Source organism: Falco biarmicus, chromosome 14, assembly GCF_023638135.1.
Source record: "Falco biarmicus isolate bFalBia1 chromosome 14, bFalBia1.pri, whole genome shotgun sequence".
Taxonomy (NCBI): domain Eukaryota; kingdom Metazoa; phylum Chordata; class Aves; order Falconiformes; family Falconidae; genus Falco; species Falco biarmicus.
In genome coordinates this window covers 19,069,897-19,079,207 of record NC_079301.1, presented here as the reverse complement: position 1 = coordinate 19,079,207, position 9,311 = coordinate 19,069,897, and the positions used below count along the sequence as shown (strand labels likewise).

General features: G+C 50.4%; 1 long non-coding RNA gene across 2 annotated transcripts; it reads right to left on the bottom strand.

Moving 5' to 3' along the window:
- Nucleotides 1-105: 105 nt before the first annotated feature.
- On the bottom strand, nucleotides 106-9,306 carry LOC130158689 (uncharacterized). Of its 2 annotated transcripts, XR_008825448.1 has the most exons (3): nucleotides 7,639-9,306; nucleotides 2,482-3,393; nucleotides 106-1,184 (listed from the first exon to the last, which is right to left on the bottom strand). It is a non-coding gene; the product is annotated as an uncharacterized LOC130158689 (long non-coding RNA). The 2 variants fall into 2 exon arrangements; XR_008825447.1 differs by lacking the exon at nucleotides 106-1,184 and having other exon boundaries at nucleotides 2,346-3,393.
- Between the last annotated feature and the right edge of the window lie 5 nt (nucleotides 9,307-9,311).

The window sequence follows — 9,311 nt, the reverse complement described above, 5'->3', positions numbered from 1 at the left end:
GAAGGCATTTGGGAAATAATCAGCAGGTTTTATGGGAAAAAATAAGGAAAGAAGATGGTTCTGCAACGGGAAAAAAATAATACGTGGATATGTACCAGTCATAGTACTGAAAGCACCGAGAAAGAGTCTGTAGAGCAGCAGAATTAAATAACAACTGTCTAATGAAGGACCTGAGATATATATAGCATGTCAGCCCACAGATACTTTGTATGGGCTCCAGCCTGGCACATTTTGTTCACCAATGTTTGGTCATTTATTACCTTTGTGGGATAAAATTAAGTACTGTACCTAAGACAGGAGTTTTAAATTACTATCCTTACATGTTTAGGTACTGAACGTGTGAGCGTTGATGCATACATATAACGTACCTACACCGAGGAGTCCTGCTCATCGGAGTGGTGGCTTGTTGCGGCGAAGCTGCCCTCAGGACTGCTGCGCTCTGCCCAAGCGCTTCCCAGGGGGGCAGTTCCTGCTGTGGCTGTGAAAGCGGTCGGTAACGCCGGGGCTTCGGCGCAAGCAGCTCCAAGTTTCTTCCTGGAGGGTTCAGCTGACTCCCCTCTGTCACGAGAATGAAGTCATCCTGCCTCCTCCTCCTCTTCCTCCTCCCCCTGACGTGCAGTATTAGCACATGTGCTTGTGACGAAGTTGCCAAAACTGCTGCTGGCGTCAATGGAGCTGGAAATGGTTGTGTTGGGTGTTCCAGAAAATTCTTTTTCACTGGTGGTGCCAGTAAGGGGAGAAAAAGGGGGTCAGTGGGCCGGTTCCAATTGCTGTTATGAACTTGTGAACAGACTGGGTTTGCATTCAGATTCCATTAAGGATTTTTGTTAATCTTTTGGTGGCTTGTTTATTTAAATCAAGCCCTGATTAACTTAAGAAGCTTTCTTTGGCATTTAATAGTTTATCGGAGTAAAAGATTACGCTGCCAAACCGCATGCGTATTTGTAACACAGCCGTAGCTGAGGAGGCAGGTTTGCTGTGCTGTATCTGTTTTACTTACTGCGCAGAAAGCACTTGATCACAAAAAGAGTTAAGGCACTTTTGTTGTCAGTGTCATATGGAGGAGTGGGGGAGCTTGTGAGCATAAGGTTAACAGCCTCTTTGTACGTGGTGGCTTACGATGCTGCGTGTAGCAGACTCGGGCCCTTAGGTGTGCGCTGACGATAAGGTGAGTTGGGTAGGACCTGGTAAAAAAAAAAAAAAAAAAAAGAAAAAACGGATGGAAAGTTTTCTGACTGTTTTAGTAGTTCATTGTGGAATGGGTTAAGCAAAGTTCCATAAGAAGGTAAGATGATGCATATAGTAAATGTGGTTTATGCCCTTCATTTCCCTGAATACAAGCATGCAGGTACCAGTGATGCAGCGGGAGCTGACTGTAGTCATTGCCGGGTACAGGGTGACCCCAGGGACGGAGCGAGCCCGTGAAATGCCAGATTCCATGCTGGGACCCTGAGGCACTATCCTCTTAATATAAAATGCAAACCTCACTATCTACGGTAGAGCTGGGCAAGTGCTTCCCATGAGTGCTCTGCATTGAGAATGAATGTGCTTCCATTGAGTTTATCACTTATATAACTTTTTCTCGGGAACCTTCCAAGAAAAAAAAAAGAAAAGAAAAAAAAAAAAGAATAGAAAGCAAGAGTCTAGAAGGTATTTATGCTCCATCTGGCAAATAGGATCTGTGGCCTTTGTCCATTTGAAGCTATTCATATTACAGGTACCAGAAACTGTTGAAAATAGTTTAGAAGCTATCTAAAAAAATCATAGAACCATAGAATGGTTTGGGTTGGAAGGGACCTTAAAGCCCATCTAGTTGCACCCCCCTGCAGGGACACCTTCCACCAGACCAGGTTGCCCAGAGCCCCGTCCAGCCTGGCCTTGGGCACTGCCAGGGATGGGGCATCCACAGCTGCTCTGGGCAGCCTGGGCCAGTGTCTCACCACCCTCATGGTAAAGAATTTCCTCCTAATATCTAATCTAAATCTACCCTCTTTCAATTTAAAACCATTACCCCTTGTTGTGTTGCTACAGGCCGTACTAAAAAGCCTGTCCCCATCTTCCTTACAAGCCCCTGGTAGGTACTGGAAGGCCACTACAAGGTCTCCCCAGAGCCGCCTTCTCTCCAGGCTGAACCACCCCAAAAAAGAAAGAATTGTTGAATCTGGATCAACATGCAGTGAATGAGTGTCTCAGAGGAGATGGAAAAGAAGTGGTTGAATTAATTATCCATTACTAAATATTTGCTCAGCTTTATCCCTCACCAAGACAGGGGAAAAAAAATTGAAGTACTGTGGAGATTCGAGGAGAAAATTACGCTGGCTAAATAAACCCATGTACTAATGTGATCTGCTGAAATATGAAATGCTGTATTTTTGCAGGCTTGTTAAATTAAGTAAAAAAATGTTTCAAATAGACTGGTGTATCAAAACCTGAATAAATACACTTCAGTTCCTGATAACTAAAAGTGAGCATATTCAGTACCAGGCTTGATGGTTTGTTCCAGTTGGCTGTTCTGGACTTTAAATCTTTCATGGCTTAATCCTTTTTCTTTTCCACCGGCTTGCTTTCCACCCCTCAGGTGTCCTGGTCATCTGCTGTTACTGTTAAAACGGATACTTGGGAAGAGATGTCCCTCTGAGCGCTGTCGCAAAGGTTGTCAGAAGCTCACTGTAAAGCACCGTGCAAAAGCGTATTTGCAGACACTGTAAGGTATGTGTTACCGGAGCCGTGCTGCTCTCCGCGGCATCACTGCTGCGCAGGATTCTACTGACCTGTGGAAAGCTCTTGAAACAGAAGTCCCTTCCCATGGGGTCGGCCAGGAGCAGCCACGTTTTCCCATGGGCTGCACTTTTTGGGAGGCTCCTTGTACTGGTGGCTTTGCCATGAAGAGCAGCCCTCCCAGTGAGGGTCAAGGGGAAGTTTGTGGGGCCACAAGACTTGGCATGTTTGGGTACTGCAGTACCAGCTCCTGGCCTGGTGTGAGCAGATGGCTGATTTGTAGCAATGAGGTTTGAGCAAGAGCGGGAAGCTCCAGGATGGATGGCCATTCCCACTTTTGGGGCATTTGCCAGCTTCTCCCACCCTTCTGTACACATTGGTTGGAAGGTGCTGAGTCAGCTCACAGCGGCACAAAGACTAAGCATCAGCCGGCAGGAGGTCCATGGAGAAATTACTGTTAATGGCTTGTGTGGGTTCTCTTTCCCCTGAGAGAGGGGTGGGCATGGTGGAGGGCTGGAAGTGGCTCCCGCAGGGGCCCACCCTACAGTTTAGCAGCCCTAGACCAAGCTCCTTTTGGTTTTGCATTGATTTCCCATTCACTCAGCTGAAATGTCTCATGTCAGGTGGTAAAATCTGAGTGAGGTTGGGTGAAGATGTCAGCAGGCAAGCAGCATCCTAGGAAGAGTGGAAAAACACAATGAGGAGCAAGGTCTGAGCTTGCCAGGTTTGCTGGTCACACCAGGTTCACGCCCCAGGGCTCCAGCTAGCGTTCCTGCTGGAGAGGGGCCGTGCTGGGACAGTCATTTCCCTGTGAGTAGCCTGAAATAGGTGCTCTCTTAGCAGCAGATACTTGCTTTTTAAAATGCTGTAAGATCATATTATGGTGGGACTTGCCTCTGGGCTGTGGCAATCCAGCCTCCATTGTAGACCCGAGCTGGCTAAACCAGCCCTGCTTTAATAGATTGTGTTAGAAGGAGAAGAAGGAGTCATGTGTATTTCTGCTGGATATTGTTCCATTTTTTTCCAGGACTGCAGTCAGGGTTTAGTGTATTCCTTGGCATCCTGTATTTTATAAAAGGGAAAATATACAGCACCACAGAGCCACAGTTCTACCCCCTGCAGCACCTTAAAGACCCCCACAATTAGTCCTCAACAGGTGTTGCAGCTTCTGATGAAAAGGCCTGTGTTCAGCGGTGTGGAGCAGAGCAAACACAGGTATATTTTGCCTTTTCTCACTCTGCACACCTGCCTGTGCTGCCGCTAAACTTGAGATGCTACCAGCAGGAACAGAAATCAGATTTCATGCATCTAAAACCCGTAATGCCATCCTGCTAGTTGTTAACAACCCAAAGCAGCACTCGAGCTGTAATCAAACAGGCTGAGCTCTGTGCTCAGAGGGGAAGCTGGGGGGCTGTTTTGGCAATGTCAGTAGCTCAGACACCCACTCTGTAGAAGGAAAAATCACAATAACCTCTTTTCCTCTTCTCTCTCTCCCACTCACCATTACTAATTTATCCTGATTGTAATGGCTTCTCTTTTGCTCTAAGCAGATCCTGTTCCCTTCCTGGGAAGACTTGAACAGCTATAAGGACATGATATTCCCAGTGGAGGATCTGCTCTTGGATTCAGGCACACTCAGGCAGATACAATGATCTCTTGATGGGAGTCCCCCTTTTTAGATCGGCCAACACATGACCATTTTAATGTGATCATAATCTGAAATAAGACACCGGGAGCTGCATCTGGAGTAAGCCATCCCATAGTAATGAGCTGATGTTTAATTTATTGTCACAGGGAAACGTTTTGCAAATAGTTTAAGTCTCTTCAAAAACCCAGCTGACTTGCTCGCACGTGCAAGCTGTTGGGGCTGGAGGCTGCATCATGTGGGTGCTGTGCGGCACCAGAGGGTGGCTCTGCCACTTGCAGGGACAAGCTTCTCCTCTGTGCACACCCACCCGTGTGCATCACACTGAACAAGAGTTTCATCTTCCCTGTCCGTTCACGTTGCAAAGCAAATGCTAACGCTGCCCTGGAGCACTGCTACGGACTCAAGAGGCTTGTCTGGTTATTTCTGAAGTTTCTCTGCGTTTGTATCTCTCCCACATTCTCCCATGGGCACAGACCCTGGCTGGCTTTGCAGCCCCATCTCTGTGGCGTTGTTAAGCTCCTTGAGAGGAGGCAGAGCCTCCTGCTCAGGGGATGGGGCAATTCAAGCTGTCTGATGTCTGGCAGCTGCTCTGTGCTGGGCCCTCTGTGCTTTGCTCCTCTACACCCAAGGGAGAGAGCAGTGGTGGAGGAGGACAGTTCATCCCATCAAGCTGAGTGGGATAACTAGCTCTCAGGATGCTCCTGCCTCTCTTTTTTGGGTACAGGAGGAGCCTGGACACCTAATATAGGGCACATTTAGGTAATGTGTTCCTATATTAATGGGGGACCATTAATGGGACACCCAGCATCACTCAGCCATGACTATATTTATCGAGCCTGCGTCTGCTCTGCTGCTTTTGATTTGATCCCAGTGTGACACTGGGGGACGAGTTGTACCTTTGCAGGATACCACCCCTGGAACCCCAGCCAGCATCCTTGGAGCCGCCTTGGTGTGCGGTACACCTTTACTCACTAGAAGCATTCTGCTGACAGGCTGGCATTTGGGGAGGGAGGTTAGACAAGTTTCCTGGGGACAGAGGCTGCCAGTCTGCCACAGAAGTCCACCACAAGGCACTTTAGCCCAGCCAAAAGCCAAGGCGGGACAGAAGCTTCACCACATGCCTCCTGGCATTCAGCCCTGCCTGTGCTTCCCTCCTGCTACTGCTGTTGGAGGCTCTAAGGCTGTCACCTTGCCACAAACTCCTAAATTACGCTCCCAGTGCCTGCTGTCAGCTGGGCTGTCAGTTCCTGAGCACCATGTGGTGCCCTTGGCTTTACGCTTGTCTGCACTGCCCCGCCTAAGTGTGGGCATCGTATAAATAATAAACATTAATTTGCTGAATACCTTCCTTCTGTCCCAGGTTTGACAGCGGCACACATCAGCTAGCACATCATGGGTGCAATCATGTTCCTGTCACAGTGTAATCTGTCTCTGTGTCACATCTCCTGGACAGGCCTAATTTAACAGGGTTGTTTTTTGAATCTAGCTAATAAATTGTTTGCTATGTGGTTAACCAGCCCCAGTCTCAGCACTCCCATCACCCTGCTGCGTGGCCTGTAGCTGTTTTCAGTCTGGAGCTGGTCTCTGGCCTCTTGGGTAGTGTACACTCGCAGGGCTCCGCATGGAGGCAGGTTGTCTCTGCAGTGATGTGCAGCTCCACTGCCAGTGGGGCTGGGCTACAAAGCCTGCGGGGTCGTGGCCCTCAGCCTGTGGGGCTGCCCGTGGGGCTGGGTGCTCTGGTTCACCAGTGTGTTGCAGTCGCTGCACTTTCCCAGGCCAGGGCGCAGGCACGGGCCGTCTCGGGCAGCTCCTGTGCAGCCAGCCCCACAGCGAGGGATTGTGCCCGATTGATTGTTTTTTGTATCCTTGGAAACTGAAAGGGCATTAAAATTGCATGGTGCGTGCAGCGCTGATGCGCTCTGCTCCTCGTAGGGCTGCCGTGGGCTTGGAAGTGGCTTCAGCCCCCAGCTGCCAGTGACCGGGGTAACGGGCAGTGGCTGGTTTTGGGGAAAAGCTGAACTACAACTGGGCGGCAAACTGGAGGGAAGGACTTCTGTGTACCGGTGTTGGGCAGTGGCTGACTCCTGGCCACCTCTGTTGGTGGCCTAGCCACAGTGCCCCTGGGCCTCACGGCAGAGCTCCTGCCCGAGTGGAGCTGCCTGCCTGGAAACCATCCTGCCCCAGCACAGGCACTGCTGAGGCTGGCGCCACGCTCAGCACAGCCACACACAGGGCGCTCAGCACCCACCTGCCTGAAATGGGTTGGGACTGGGCTCGCAAAAGCCCCTCCTGAGTATCTGCTTGGGGCTTCATCATCTAACGCTGAAAGGAAGAGAATTGCTCTGGGATAGAGACTACAGGCAGCGCAGGGTTGCAAGGGAGTCATTCTCCAGCCCTCGCACCTTTTTGCCCCAGCTTTCCTGCCTTAAAATGAGCGTACTAAATAAATACCCGCTCCAGTGGCTGATGCGTGGATGTTTTTCCCCTTGCGCAGGAGCTGCGCACACAGGTGAGCACAGGCGGCCCTTGGGAAGCGCTTTAACCCGCGTTTGGCTGTGCGGCGGTGCTGCCTGCACGGGGAGCTCCCCTTTGCCTCCGGGGCAGCTGGCTCGGACCCGGGCTGTGGAGTCCCGTGGGTGCTGCCAGCCGATGCAAGAGCTCAGCCCCGGTGTGCCCGCATGGCTTCAGCCGTGCCCTCACCTCTGCTGAGGTCATTTTCCAGCAGCTCTCCTCCAGCGCTAGCAGCCGTGAGGAGAAAAGGACCCATGGGGAAGAGCACTGAAGAGTTGCCCCTAGTTCGGTGCTGCCACCAGCCCGCGGAAGCTGCTCCGAGCGCTGCCATCAGAACACACGCTCCCACAGCTTCTCACCAGCACCTGCTGTCCCATCCCCAGCCAACAAACCTGCTTTTGCATCAGATCTAGGTTACTGTCTCTTGTTTTCTTTCAGACACCAGATTTTCCATTTTCTAAAACAGTACCAGAACAAAGGCTCTCCCAGGATCTCATTTTCTCCTGCCTTCTCAGTTGCTGCTAATTAATACCGTGGCTGCTTAGTCACACAGCGTGTGTTCATCTATATGCATGTGTTCAGAGAAGATGAAAATGATATCTGCATCATGGGATCCTGCAGGTTTATTTGCTGGGGAAAACAGGTCCCGGCTGCTCCAGGAACTCCTCTAGCTATGACAGCATCTGCTGGGCATCAGCCCACCCCTCGGTGCTCCCCCAGCTCCTCACGGCCCCGCACATCAGGGAGCTTCAGCTACTCACTGCCGTAGCTCGCGCTGCTGCCGTGAGGTGCCATCAGCGTGCACCAGCACCAGGTTCATCGGCACCTCTGCCTTCAGATACCTCCTGGAGATGCCACCAACGCCTGGCTTGCAGGGTGTGTTGCCGAGTGCCCTGTGCCTGCTGGAGCACAGCCAGACCTGTGGAAGAAAAGGAATAGGGCGAGTGCACGGGGAGGAGGGAAAAACAGTGAAGAGAAACCACAATTTGTTGTGGGCTTGAACTAATGGGCATCGAATACTCAGAAATCATACGGTAAAGTGCGACAGATCCCCACAAATCATCGCCGGCAATGAGTCACTGGTTAATGTACTGTTAACTCAGATTTATAGGTTTAATATTTTCCTGTTGCACCGTTTCTGTTACTGTGCAGACTGCTTCATCAGTTTGCTTTCCTGTCCTGAGGTACATTAAAATAGGATCTTTTGAGGTTGTTATTTTTGAATAAATATATTAAAGGATATTGAAAGAATTCCTTGACATTTATTCCTCAAGACTTGAAATGGTCTAATGTCCTAGTCCAATTTGCAAGCTGGCTAACTATCTCATACCTATACAAATGTCCTTTTTTTGAGGATCTAATGAAAATAACAGCCACTGTGGATGTGTTTGTTTCAATAGCTGTCATGCAGGAGGAGCTCTTAATGAAACCGTCTTTATTAAGGAAAAAAAACACCAATGCTTTCATAAATTTAAAAAAAGAAAAAGCATCAGTAGTCCTCTTTTTTTGTGTTTGACTTAATACACACATTTAAGTCACTGTTTCTAATAACGTACATGCTTGTTTTCCCTTCCAGAGATCACAACTCTGCCCTGGCAAGTGCAGAACAAGCAGCTGCTCGAGCTCAGCCGTATCTGACGGAGCCACGCGAGTGCGGCTCACACTGCCGTGGTGGTACGCAGTGCTACCTGCCTGGGACAGGCCGCCTTTGGGACAGCCGGGTAAAATCGGGATTTACATTCCGCGGTATCTGTGTGTAAGCTGTGCCACGTTTGCTGCTGCTTGTGTTCCTGAACACCGCGCTTCACCCTGTGGAGCCAAGAACCCACTCGAGCGGAGCGAGGGAGAATGGATTTGTTAAGATTGGTGGTATTTAAGTTGCTGGGTATTTAATGTCTGTAACTATTCATTTCTGAGGCTGTACACACATCACATATATATATATACACATACTATATATACACGCCCACGCATATGTGTGTGTGTGTGGCTATGCTGGGATTCATGAGTCTGTCAGTAAGATACCTTGCTGTCACCACTGTCCCCCTCCAGGGCAGGCTCGAAGGGCACAGGTGACCCAGTGCCCAGGGCAGCGGTGCAGGGGCTCTCCAGCTGCGCTCAGGCTCCCCCCGTTAGGTTTCAGTGGGAAGGAAGCCCTGATGCAGCAGTGAGGAGCCTGAACCTCTCCAGAAACAAGACTCGCATTTAAAACGTGGGAAGGTGTTGTGCACCCTGCTTGACACCCCTCGCTCTGGGGAAGTGCTGAGAAAGGTCAGCCTTGGCCTGTGCCCCGTAGCTCTGGGGGCTGCCCGGCCCCCAGCTCCCCCTTGGCCCTGGGCTCGGCCCTGTCTCCCCTCAGCCCTGGGCTCCCATCAGTGCCATATCCCTCCCTCAGCCCCGTGTCCCGCTCAGCCCTGCGTCTCCCCTCAGCCCC